This window comes from Anomalospiza imberbis, chromosome 2 (genome assembly GCF_031753505.1).
Source record: "Anomalospiza imberbis isolate Cuckoo-Finch-1a 21T00152 chromosome 2, ASM3175350v1, whole genome shotgun sequence".
Lineage (NCBI taxonomy): Eukaryota > Metazoa > Chordata > Aves > Passeriformes > Viduidae > Anomalospiza > Anomalospiza imberbis.
The window spans coordinates 25,495,635-25,509,643 of record NC_089682.1 but is presented as its reverse complement, the minus strand read 5'-3'; the positions used below and the strand labels follow the sequence as shown (position 1 = coordinate 25,509,643).

The 14,009-nt window shown below is 38.0% G+C and overlaps 1 long non-coding RNA gene across 2 annotated transcripts in view; it reads right to left on the bottom strand.

Annotated features, from left to right (window-relative positions):
- Positions 1-14,009, bottom strand: part of LOC137468434 (uncharacterized) — a 386,683-nt gene that overhangs the window by 174,129 nt on the left and 198,545 nt on the right. The gene's annotated exons all lie outside the window — the stretch shown is intronic.

The window sequence follows — 14,009 nt, the reverse complement described above, 5'->3', positions numbered from 1 at the left end:
GGGGCACAAAATAAGAGAAAGTGCTTATGCCCTAGGTAATCATGTGGTACAAAAAAGTGACTAGAAGCAGGATCTGGAGACAGACTGAGCTCAAAAAGCTTCAGGACAGTGGTTAACAGTAATATAAAATGTTACTGTTTTGGTTCAGAGAGGTAACAATAACATCAGAGATGAAGTTATTCCAGCTCTTGCATGAGGGATTTATGAAAAAAGCTGCATTTGCATACTATGAGGAGTTCTCTATGCCTTATGAAAATAGCAGAGGCAAAGGGGACTGGACAATAGAATCAGGTAGACAGCAAACTTAATTATTCATAAAGGTCAGAGAACAAAACAAAATTGCCTGCAGTCTTTGCAGAGGTGAAACAAAATGGATTTTACTGAGGAATATGTGGTCTGGAAAATTTCAGTGGAAACAGAAGAAATTTTACTACTAATTGATCTACTAATAAGTAGAAGAGTGAAAAGCATGGTTGGAAACAATCAAAATGAAATTGGAAAAAACATAGAATGGAGTATAGTTAGTAAATGGAATATGTTGTCCAAGTAGACAGCTGAAGCAATAGGAATAAGCATAATTCCCCAGAATTTGTTACCCAGCTGAGATTTCTTTTCTGTCTAACTTTAAGTAGCTAATATTTTTTAAAAGACTGAATTCTAGGTGGACTACCTCATTCTCTAAATATTCCTTTCTCTCACCATTAAATAAATATTGAGCCAATATATATGACTGCATGTAACTCAGGAAAGTTTGTATGTTGCCTACATTTTGATATCATAAATGTAGGTTTCAAAAATTGCTTAAGTACTAGGGCTAGATTTTCAATGTTAGGCAAGTGTCTGTCATAAGAATCACAATCCTGAAGACAGACTGAGCTGTCTCTTGACTTTGGAAGTGCTTGAATTCTGCTGACATCATCTTTAAAACTTAAAATTTCCCTTTAAATGGGCCAAATGTACTTGGGTTATATGAAACTGCATAGCACGACCATGCTTTACTGCAGCTGGGGTCCAGGAACAAAATCTTTGAGATCCATTTACTTGTGCACACTCCCTACTGTGTGTAGTTGCACTCATGTTTTTTCTTCTAAAACATTGCCACTTTCCTCTTTTTACTTCACAGCTGTCCAGATAGAAAACCTACACATAGGGAAGATGCAGGATTAGTGCTCTCTTCTTTCATGAGAGGATGAAAAGTACCACCTCCCACATGTCCTAACCTTGCGCTTATAAGCTCTCATCCTGAGGAAGTCCATCGCTGTTCAGGAAGGGGCCTCAGAAGGATTTAAAAAGTAGGATTGGTAGTGCTTCCAGTCTCTAGAAATAATGTATATTATTCTGAGTCAATTCCATTTAATCTAGGAGAGAAAGGACTAGGAGGATCGATCAGAGCTAAAATTCTCTCCTGCTCAGGTGATGGCTAGACAGCAGTCCTTGTCCCTTTTAGTCCCTTCTAGTAAATTTTTCATTCCTTCATTAATAAGGTCACAAATTAAGCCTGAGTGATGGTAATTGTCCTATGTACCAATGCTTAGAATAAATCTTCATGAGAAGATTCAAATGCACCAAAATAACTTCTAATTTCCTCATTGATTTTCAAAGTCACCTAATAATGATATAAAAATTTTATCACAGTGGCTCTGCCAGCCAAGTTTGAAAGGCAAAAAATGAACCTGCAAGGAAATCAGTCTGCAAGCCTACCTTTAGTAGGGGTGGATTGTGAATGCCCAGGGAATGGAAAGGTTTGGTTACATGTCGCCTTGAGCAACACTTGATAAAATGAGAGATTCACCTCATCTGCAGTGTTTTCATACTGGCTCTATGCTGACCTCAGGTAGCTTATTTGTGTCTCTCCTGAGCTATCAAACAATCCCCTGGTAGAGGCCTGAACAACCCAGCTCAATATAGTAGATCAGAGAGGTCTTGCAGATCCAAGAACTCCTGAACTCTCTTTATAGATTTACCTCTGAGCCCATCAGAGGGTGTCTGTCTGTATGAGCACATGCACGTGTGTATATCTGTACTTCTGTTAGCTGAGGGCACATGTGCATTCTGTCTCACCTTTCATCTAGTGCCAGCTTCACTTCTGTTTTTAGTTTGAAAGCCTAAGGATTACTGGAGTGGTGTTTCTTCACTGCTTTTTGTCATCCTTTCAACTTACAGCCTGGACATATTGGAACAGCTGCTCCTTTTTCACAGGCTAGGAAGAACCATATGCTTGATATCAACACAAACCCAGCATAACAGGTGGCAAATGTATTTTTGTTGCTAATAAATTGCCACTTAAGTTTTAAATTGCTTGAGCTCCAACTCTCTTTATAGCAATAAGAGAATTCCAACCTCTGCTTTCTGGCAATCAAAATAATATGAACTGGTTCAATTTGTGTTTGCTGATTTTATTGATATAATTTTTTCCACTGGAGCCTGTATCATAATATGAATTTCTGACATTCCAGGTTATGACTAGTTTTCATAGATTTGGCACTTATTTTCAGATTATTCTATATTTACACCATTATAATATAATTACAGTATTGCAACACAATAATATGCGCCATAAACACAGGATGCTCAAATGGATTTGCTTCTTAATCAATTCAATAAAATGCTGACAATGGAAAGGGATAGTATTTTTAATGTATACAGACCAGAATCTTGAGACCGTGCAAGGATATGGTCCCACCAAAATCTGTGGGAGCAAAGTCCCTTCTATAACTTTGTTACTAAAAATTTAAATTCCACTGAGTTTTTATCTTGTGACTGATTTCTTTAAAGCCCTGAAACTTAGGGTGTAACAGTTTGGCATTTTTTTCCATATACCTTTTTTTATGAGCTACATAGAGATTGAAAATCTCTTCAAATTACAGATCACAGTAATAACAAATGAAGGGAGAAACCAACCAACCAACATTATTGCCAAAATAAATTCAAACTGGTTGATTTTACATGCCTAAAGGCCATTTCTTTAGAAGATACTGCTGAATTGACCCTTCAAGTTAAATAATAACTTTTATATGGAAGAATATGAGAAGTGCTGATTTATCAATTTTCAAGTGGAATTACTTTACTTCCTCTATTTTTTAGCAGCTTCAGAATTTTCCAGCCTTTTTGCAGTCTTCATAATAGGTAGCAGCATTTGGTATGGTTTTGTCATATATTTGTACTTTATATGTTTTTATTACTGTGCCTATTTTCTAAGCATTGCTAAATCAAGAGGCAGAAAATGTTGCCTCTCTGATGTTCAGGAGGGCTATAACATATATAGACTTCATAGCAATCTGTGAAGGCAACTAATCAAAGTCTATTTTAACATATGCTTTAACTCTAAATGCTTTAACTCTGTAAATGCTTTATATAAAAATTTTGAAGTCTGAATGCCAGTCTCCACAGGCACACATGAGCAATAGTGGCTGAATGAAGGAGTCATGAAAATGTTTATATAAAGAGAGAGATTCTTGTGGTGCTTTTGAGAGAGAAAGAAGCCCTCATGAAAGAGTTTAGGTTCAGCAGCCTGAAAGTGTGAGGATGATTTCCACACCTCATCCCATGCGATCTCCCTCCTGCAGGAAGCCTCCCCTCTCCTCTCCTCGAAGGCACTGAAATGCTTCCATCAGGGAAGTACCTTTCACTTTGGCAAGTAGGATATAAAATCAAAAATCTGGTGCTTTGCTGTTGTGGTAAAACACTAATCACCAGTCCACCTATCACGAAAATTTGGGTGCTGTATTTCATCTGAAGGGAATGAGGAGCATTCACTTTGCAGTTTGAAAGCTGGGAGCATAAAGAGGCAGTTTGGGGCTAATGAGTGACAGCAGCTGATCATAGCATAAATATTAAAATACCAGGAAAATAAAAGTGTTGACAATCAAAGCTATTGCTTTATATCATATATCATTATTATTACTTATTGTCATGTATTAGAGATCAAAAACAAGGTAATTGCATTTTGATTTTTTTTTATTATACTCAGGTGACACAAAGTTATGTCATCTGCTTTTCTTCAGCAATTTTGCTGCCTCTTGAGATTCATATATGCCACAATCTACTTTGAACTAACATTTGAGACCTATGTTCTATCAGAAAAAAAAAATATTTTAAAGCTTTTAAACATATACTTTTCTCTTCAGGCTGCCATCAATAGAACATTTATTTGAACAGGTCAAAGAGGAGAGGTGCTCAAACATTTGAAATTGATGCCTGAATTTAAATTTAGTTTAGTTTTAGTTTGCCACAAGCAGTAAATTAAAAACAAGATGGGCTTTTGAGCATGTCAAGATGGTTTGTTCCATCATGGGGAAAAATGTTTTTAAACTAGTATTGTCAGAACAGGTATTTAAACCAGTGCACAAGATTTTTGCAATACAAACTCACCAAGAACTTCCTCTTAGGATCAAGGTCTCAGCCTGTTGAGTACATTAAAAGCATTTCTGAGAATATGATGGTCATAAGAATTTAATGTCTAAAAATACAGGTAATAAAAAGGCTGAGGAGTAAAACTGATTTAGTATGGGGTTTTTTTTTGTACGATCACATTTATCAAAATATATATCACAGGCGCAGCAATCATTATGTGATAATTTATCTCATAACAAAATGACATTGTGGTACCTATAGGTCCTGAAGAAAGACTGAAAATATGTGTGAGAAATGGGAAGAATTACACTCATAAAAGAGGAAATAAACTTCATATAAATGACATGACAAACAGGAGGACACAGAATGGAAAACATAATAAAAGCAAATAGAAGATAATGAGAACAGTATATGTATACATAAATGCACGCACTTTTTCAATAGATATGCACTCATAGATACACACTTGAAAATGTATAGTAGACGATAACAGAAGTTGCTAATATATTACAGATGATGAAAATCTGCAATGGTGTGGTCACAGACCACAGACTGCAGCAGACATTTACTACACTTTAATCTGGATCCAAAGCTACATGAAGCAAGACTGAGAGGGGATTTTATCAATAATTATTTCAAGGGAGGGTGTCAAAAGGATGGAGCCAGGCTTTTCTCAGTAGTATCAATGAATAGGACAAGAGGCAATTGGAAGAAACGGATGCATGGGAAGTTTCACCTGAGCATGAGAAAGAACCTCTTCACCCTGAGGGTGACCGAGCACTGGAACAGGTTGCCCAGAGAGGCTGTGAAGTCTCCATCAGTGGAGATGGTCAAAAATTGTCTGGGCACAGTCCTGAGTAATTTTCCTTAAGGGAAATCCAAAGTAACTTTCATTGCTTGAGCAGGGGGTTGGACTAAATGTCCTCCAGTGGTTCCTTCAAACCTTAGTGTCATGGTTTGACACTGGCGCAATGCCAGCACCCCCATGAAAATGCACCTTCCCAAATAATTGTTGTGAGAAGTGATCAGGAACACAGCAGAGCAGGCCCAAACTTGATAACAAAGGAAAAAAAAATCTTTATTAAACTATTACTACTATAAAAAAAACACAGACACTAAATCCAGGATGAAGACCCTCCAAAACACTCCTCCTCCTCTCACCCAATTTCCAAACAAAGCCACAGTGAGACACCACCCAGGATTCCTAATGAAGTTGCCACCCTTCAGATAATCAATACTCGGTCCCTCAAAGGAGAGAGAAGTCTCTCTTGCATCACAGACTCCCCCAGGAAACACAATTGCCACCCTTGTGTTTCCATGTCACACATGGCAACCGCCCGGAGAAAATCTGCCATGGTGACACTCTCCTTTCCATGTCACAGTGCTCTCACCACCGTGCATGGACAGACTGCTCATAGGGCTCCTTTAAGGATGCTTTGCCATGGACCAAAAGAGACAACAGTTCAGCATCTCATCTTGGGACTACAGTCCCTCCCCATTTTCCCCCTGGGGCCAAGGGTCCAAGAACAGAGATCATCTTCTTCCTGAAGACAGAGGGCATCACCATTCCTTCTCAGCTTTCCTCTGTTCTCTCCATTTCTGCACTGGTGGTTGCTGAAGCAGGTCTCATTTGTTCACCACTGCATCCCCCTAAAATGCAGTTTCTATTGCAGGAGAATTTGGTTCAGTCTATGGCTAACAAGAAAAGTCCAGCCACAAGCCACTCCATCATCTCCTTCCACCCAAAAATGTCCTCTTCCAACATCTCAGATCCCAGACTGTCTCTCTTCTACTTCAAATCGAGGAGGAGTAATATTTTACAAAGCCTTCATTTCCCAGGGAAGGGTTAAAAGTTCAGACTCCCCCAAACGGTTGAAATCTCTTCTCAGAAGCCAATTCCCAAGGCCAAGGCTGGGCACCTCCCCCCCTTCTCCTTCTCCTCTGCTGGCAAATTTACAGGTGCAGTCCGGACTCTCTGTCACTTTCCTCTGGGGGGGAGGGAGGGGAGGGAGAACAAAGGAATCTCCGTTTCTCTCCACCCTTCCGTCCACAGGAGCTGGCTCTGTTCCAGTCCTTCAGACCCTTCAGCTCACCTCTCCCAGGTCGCATGGCTTCCCCTCCCCCACCCAGCCCGTGGCTGGGCGGGGGAGATCTGCACTGCACCCTGACCGGAACCAAAGAGAGAGCTCACCTCGCAGTTCTCACTTTTAATCCCCTGTGTTCTCAGAGGCGTGTCCATACCTTCAGTGGTCACTCCAGGTGCCAATATCCAAACCTGACCACTGATTGGTTTGACTCAACTTCCTGAAAAAATTCACTTCCATGTCAAACCATGACACTTAGACATCCTGTGATTCTGTGATTCTGTAGGGTCAGCAGTCATCATTTTACCCCCTTCAGTGGACTTAATTTCAGTTCTTTGTTTTGTGCATAGGCATATGGTAATAGTTGGCTTTAATACAGTCACTACGAGGAGGTATTATTGCTGCCATGTTTGTTGGTTCACTGGTCTTTACCTGTGCAAAGCGGTACAGCATGTGTCAGAAATGGGCAGTTGTTTTTGTGGAGCACTGCTGTAGGATATACAACACATCTGTTTCACGTGACCTACTCAAGCAGTAGTTGAGACCCAGTGCTGGAGTTGTGTTTGTTCCCATGAAATGATGGATACTGTCTATTCTGTCATCAGTGGTTAAGTTTCAGCATAAAAACCTTTATCTTCAATTTGCGTTACACTGACTATCATTTGCTAGTTTAAGGCAAGCTATTGATTGACATGTGGATGTGGAAAAAACATATTTGGAGATGGAGAAACGATAGTGGAATACCCATGACAGAAGAAACATTATTCTTAACAAGACAGCACTTACAGAACAATGTCAAAAAAGACAGAGGCAGAAAACTAAACAGTTTTCTAAAACTACATCAGTGTTGAAAAAGGGATCAAACTTTGCATGAACCACAAAACTTTAAAATGAAGTAAAGCTTCAGTGTTCAGCAATATTGTCTTTAAAGAGATGTGCCAAATAGTTTGGGATGAATTAAAATATTTCCTCAAATGCAGACAAGTGCAATTGGTTTTGGAGAAGCTTAGCAGTGTAGGAGGATCTCTCTGGAGAAAATATAGATTTAAGGCACATTGCTGATGAAGGTGCGACTTGGTAGAAAACACCTTCTAAAAGTAAACAAAGAGCAACAGATAAATGACATTTTGCGCAATAAAATAATTGAAGTAAAGTCCACTACTGTGAGTGGTAGCATAGAAAGACCATCATCCTTGTTCTTTTCTGTATTTTGGACTTTAAATAGGGTCTGTCTTTGTTACATTTATTTTAAGTTATAACCATGAAGCAGTGGTGAAAATTTGAACCCACAATGATTCTCTCAGGTCTGTACTTAACTGTGGATATACTTGATGTTACCAAGTCTAAAAAAAAAAAAAAGGGGAATAATAAAGATTAAAAAATGAACAAACAAGACAGCCCCAAAATGAACAAACAATGAACAGCCCCCAAAACCCCTCCCCCCACAAAGGTTGCTTCAGGCTGGTGTCTCTTGTATTTAAGTAAATTCTTCAGGAAACAACTACTGGGAAAAAAATTGACCTTCTTTGTCATACTGCGAAAAAATTACTAGAAGGAGATTGCCAATATCAACTTCTCTTCATTTTTGTCCACACCTTGCTTGCTGTAAGATCTCAGGGCTTCTGGAGCTTATTCCATGTGTGCAGATCACATGACAAGTAGGGGTGGACCTTTATCAAGGCTCCATTAGAATGACCTTTCCCCAATCCTCATTTTTTATTGTACTGAAACAGTAAATAATGACTATAAAGTTGTAACTTGCAATACTGTCTCTCCAACACAGTCATCAAGGACTTCTTTGATGACTATATCTCTCTGTATCTCTTTTGGTGAGTCACAGGCACTTCTACTCCCATTCTGCTTCAATTAATGTATATATTAACAAATACATATACTTGAGTACAAAGATCTTGATTTCGAGCTATTTGCCTGTTTAGTCTAAAAATGTAAAAGTGATCAATAGTTGCCACCTGAAAAGTGAAAACAGTTGCTATCTGTATTGTACACGGATGATACAATTTCCTTCCTTCATAGAGTGATGTAAGCAGATCTAACAGATTAAACAACTGTCCTACAGTTTGAACCTTGAAACTGGCATTTAACTTAATTTTTCCATCAATATAATCTATTCCCAATTTCTACCCAATACTTGAAAGTCTATAATTAGTAGGAAGTAATGCAGGCAGTAACAGATTAAAATGAAATCTAAATTGTTCCATAATATTATCCAATATAATTCCATGCTAAGTCTTCTTCTATCTGCAAATACAAAGAGGTGTTTCGCACATTATTTTGGTGTGAGAATTTATTCACCACCTATATAGAGAAAAGGCAGTAGGGAAACCTATTGTTTTCTCTCAGTCTATCATGATGTGGGGCAACACTGTATCCCAGGAGAGAGGAGAGGGGACAAGGTTTGCGTTTACTGTCTGGGAAGAGGCAGCTAATAAATGTGTCTGCTCAGCCAAAAGCACTGCCAGCTTGAGTTGCTGTCCTCTGCTCCCCTCTTGGAAGGCAAACTCCTGCACTGGCCTGAAGCACTGCTGTCAGAGGTCAGGGCTGTCCCTTGCATGAGTTTGGCACCCAAGAACAGGGGTGAGAAGTGAAAATTCTTGGTGCAGCCTAGTCTTCCTACAAGACCAGTGCTTTCCTGGGGTGGCATGGGAGTGCTGTGTCAGCAATTTCTGTGGGTAAAATGTGGGCTTCAAGTCCAACACAATCACATGGAGTAAGTACAAACTCAGGTTCTTAGATGTGCCTTAAAATTTAAATCTGGTGCAGTTTTCTGAGATTTTCTTGACTGCAAGTTTAAAAAGACCCAACAGAAGCATAATAATCTTATATAATCTTGCTCACAATTATATTTTGTGGTCAAAACCCAGAATAATTGGACCAATCTTACGTTAAAACATGTACCAGCTGGCAGTTAAAAAAATGTCTAACTACTTAAAAAAATGGAACAGCATTAACAGGAGAATTGTATCCAGCAATCGCTGACATTACAGGCTTTTGTGAAGTTTGATGCACTGGCAATGCCACTTCAATGTTTCTGAAAGGATTTTAATACATTGTATTTTGAAACGGAAGAGACTGTGAATATCACAGTGTCATTTGCTCTAGACATAAATATGACAGCATTTTTAATGTCACACACGCTTTTCACAGACAAATGTAGTCAAGCAGCCCTGATGAACCCAACAGCATTTGAAGGCAATAATGAAATTGAAGAGTGAAGAATTCCATCCTTAAGTGAAGGAATTTATGGATTAATTGCTAAAACGAGATGTATTTCTGAGGAAAAAAAACATTCAATGCTGAATGGAAATAGAGGACAAGTATCAAATAATAGAGTTGACATAGATTAGAGGTGATCAATGAATGAAAGCATTTATTACACCATGGTTGACTGATGATGAATCTGAATGGTGTTGTCCTTCATAAGCTTCAGTAGTTGCATATATCAAGTCATACTCCAGTTGGTCAAAATAAAACGTTACAATTTAGCTGGCTTCAAGCTGAAGTCCCTTTCCTGTATTTATTACATAGGCCCTGTTGGTAATTAAAATAGCTCACAGTAGGTAAGATTTTTAACAATCTCAGCAGGGTCCTAGTTTTAAAAAGTTACAGTCTTCTTTGCTGAAAATTACTTTTACAAACTACTGACAAATGTGTCACACAAATATGTTCTACAAAACAATGCATTGACTTCATTATGTGTCTGATCAATCACAAATAACTAAAGCAAATGAATTTGTGTAAACTCATAAAAAATGGTGCATAGAGTTTAAAAAGCCCACCACAAACTAATCAAATACTTTGAATAATGAACACATTAGACAAAATGATGGTCTGCTCGTTCATGCACCACAATCAGACAGAGAAGCTAAACTCATTGGATGCATTATTCATAGGGAATTATTTGCTCTACCTATTGGTGGGGAAGCTTGCAAACACTACTGCTCTATCTGTTATCATCTAACAGCCTGGAGAAGGAGATCTGATTGCCTTTATCATTACACAGCATCTTGCCATTTAGATAAGAATTCTATTTATTTATGTTGTCTGAGAAAAATGTCTGAGAAAAATGTTGTCCATCAAATGCTCAAATGTGTCAGGGACAAACCAGGATGGCTGATGTAAAGAGAAATCATGCATCTTCAATATACCAGTATTTGCAGAAGTCAGGAAATTATGAATAAAGCACCAAAAATATGGTGGGTTTGGTAGTCAGTGAAATTTACAATAATGTTTTTTTTCAAAAGGGACAATGAATAAAACCTCAAAATTGAAAAAAAAAAAAAAGTAATGTGCTCTGATGTAGAAAATGGACAAATAACAATACCCAATATTTCAGTTTCAAAATATAAATTATTTAAGGCTGTGTAAGGTAAAATAATGATCTAGACAGGAATATAGGGTAAAGTGATGATATTTGTATGTGAAACAAAATTTAAAAAATTTAGATCCAATGTGGATTGATAGAGAATCTGGGAAATTATGTGACTATATAATAGAGTAACAGATGAGAAAACTCTTCTTCCACCAGATATATTTTGAGTTATATTTGATGAATAAGGAAGCACATTCATTTTTCTGTGTTGACTGCACTCTGATAGCATCTCACATGAGCATAAAATAAGAATATTTACACATAGTGGAAATGCTGATTTAGCTTTTATACATGTTATGGAGTTATAAATGAACTTCAAATGAACTGAAGTCCTTGATCATTTCAAAGCAGCAAAGGACCTGGCCCTTATTCAGGATGCTGTAAGAAGGGAACAATCTTCTTATATTAAAGAGCCCCATCAACTATGTGTAAAAATTTCTCCCAAATCTAACTGTGCTAAATTTTATGAAGCCAGAGTACCTAGTAAATAAACACAGTATAAGACATCAACTTTAGATGAATAATAAAAATCTCCCTCATTTTTATAGCCTACTTTTAATATACCTGCAAAGTTTTGATCATGTAATGATTCAGGCATCAAAACAACTGTTAACTTCAAGAGTATGAGCAAGGCACTCATATATGCAATTCCTAACCTGAAAAACCATGAATTTATGTAACTGTTATCACTGTGGAACATATATATAATTTTATCTGCTTAATGATGGCAAGATATTAGAAATAAGTCTATTTTAGATACCATGACCTCATTTGAAGTGTTTATTAATGGAAGGAATATGACAAAATGTAAAAGAGTATTAGACTGTAAAGGAATGGCAGCTTCTATACTGAAAAGTTGTCATCTTAGCCTCTTCTGAAAGGAAGAAATGAAAATGACCAACCAAAGGAGTGAATGGTAGCCTTCCTCTCTTTCTCCCTTCTCAAACAATGGTTTTGAAAATGTAGAAATGAAAAATTACTGAAGTTTCCTCCCTTTCAGGATTGACCATCTTGACTGACATCATTTAGTTGTGTACATGTATTATTAACTCATTATATTTCATCAATAGAGATGCTGTATCAGGATTTGAAGGTGAGGAACAATAATTCTGGACAGAACAATTTCACTTTCATGCAGCACCAAACAAATATCTCAGTATAAATTTTAGGACGCTCTTTTGGATGGTGTTCCTTCAAATGAGCCATAAATTATCTCTCCTAAATATGCCACATGCAAAACGATGTTATGTGATTTATGCTGTCTCTTTTGTCCTGGCACAAAAATGAAAACAATTTTAATACCAACCTGAATAGTCCAGATCTGTTGGGCATTTTCATTGGTAGTGATGTTTACTTAGGAGTTAAAAGACAATTTTAAATTGTTACATTTGCCACTTAAACTTTAATAACCACTTCTTCAAATTAAATGCAAATTAATGCATTATAACTAGCAAAGATAATGCATGCAAAATAACCATTTTTGGTCATGTTCTTCTCATGTATTCCTTAATGCTCCAAAAATTATAAAGAACAGCACCCAGCATATTGAAAGATGTCTAAAAATCAGGATATTACTGTTGCTTTGTGAGTGCAAAATTCAGTTCTGCACCATCTTTGGTTGAAACCTGCTATTAATATGAACTTTAACAAAGCAATAATACAGCAGTGGTATCAAAATGTGATGTAAAATGCTTCAGTTCCCCCAACAGTGTAGGACATTGATGTTAACAGCTTAAAAACATTCTGAGAGATGCATAATAGTTTGGAGTTTAAAAATAGTTAATATTATCAGGTTGAATTAGACAAACATTCATGTGACAACTTTCTAAGCCTCTCTAGCATATAGATGTTACCAAAATTTTTCATTACTCTTTTCAGAAATTGGAATAATAGGAAAATACAGTTTAGAGGAAACCTTATGAGACATCTAGTCCATCTTCATCCATAAAGAGGAGTCAGCTATGTGCTTGTATCAAGTTGCTCAGGATTTTATCTTGCTGGATCTTGAAAATGACCCATAATGAAGACTGCATAACCTCCCTGGGCAGCCTGTTCAAGGGTTTGACTGTTCTCATGGTGAAAATAGAAAAAAATTTTACAATTAGCACCATCAAGTCCAGCAAGACTTAGGTTTATGTTCAGATGCATTAGAAGCCTGTGAAGAACTGGATTTTTGCACCGCTTTCACAAATAAAGGCAGTAGGTAATTCTTGCATGATGCTAAGTTGCCAAATATGTGCATGGACTTAGGCAGAGCCTTCCCCTTCTGCTTCTTCAATCTGTTTGCACCCATGGCTGGGGAACAGTGTGAAAGCTGTGCTAACTGAAATAAATATCTCATCAGACCAAAGTAAAGAATGGAGGAATTGATAAGGGAGAAAGCTCACCTAAGATGTTAAGAGGTGGTTGTAGCAGCAAAATAATTTATTTTTTCAACAGAGCTTGCCCAAATACTCAGCAGGTGCACCCTGAGAAGACTTCTGCCTCTTTATGTAGTTTTGCTGGCACTGCTGGGTGAGTTAGTCTTCCATGGCATCAGGTCTGTGCAGTGTATACCTGAACTACCCTTTCTAAACTTAAAAAACAACCTTGGATTGTACCTCAAGAAATGGGCAGAGTTACATGGCCTTAAAGCTTCACAGCTCACTCAAGGCAGTGAAGGATTTAATATAAAATTAGTCAGTCCTCTGCTACCATAAAGCTAAGCCCACAGGGAATGAGATTTTTGCCCTTTTCCAATAAATTTTTACCCAGTGTATTCCTTTGAACACTTATATATTTTTCCATGAGAAATTTCTGCCTGCTTCAATGAAAATTTCCATGGAATTCTCAACGAGTCCAAGAGCAGCCTCTGCTGCTGAGCTCCCCAGCACAGAAACACGCAGGGTCAGGAGGGGTCTGTAGATCGCCAGCTGAGGAATGCCATCTCTGCCCAGAAGGACAGAGGGGTGGCTAAGCTGTCTGTGCTTAGTCACACTTCTGCCATCATGGGACCACTGTCACCACTCCCCCTTATATGAGGCCAAAGTCCAGCTCCCACTCAGGAAAGTTTGTGCATTGCAGAACCAGGGCAGCTGGTGTTACTGCTCGGGTAAATGCACTGGGGAGCAAACGCCACAAAGGCAACACCTGCCTTTGGGCAGAATATGCTGGAGAGTTTCACTGGGAGGGTTCCCCCAAAA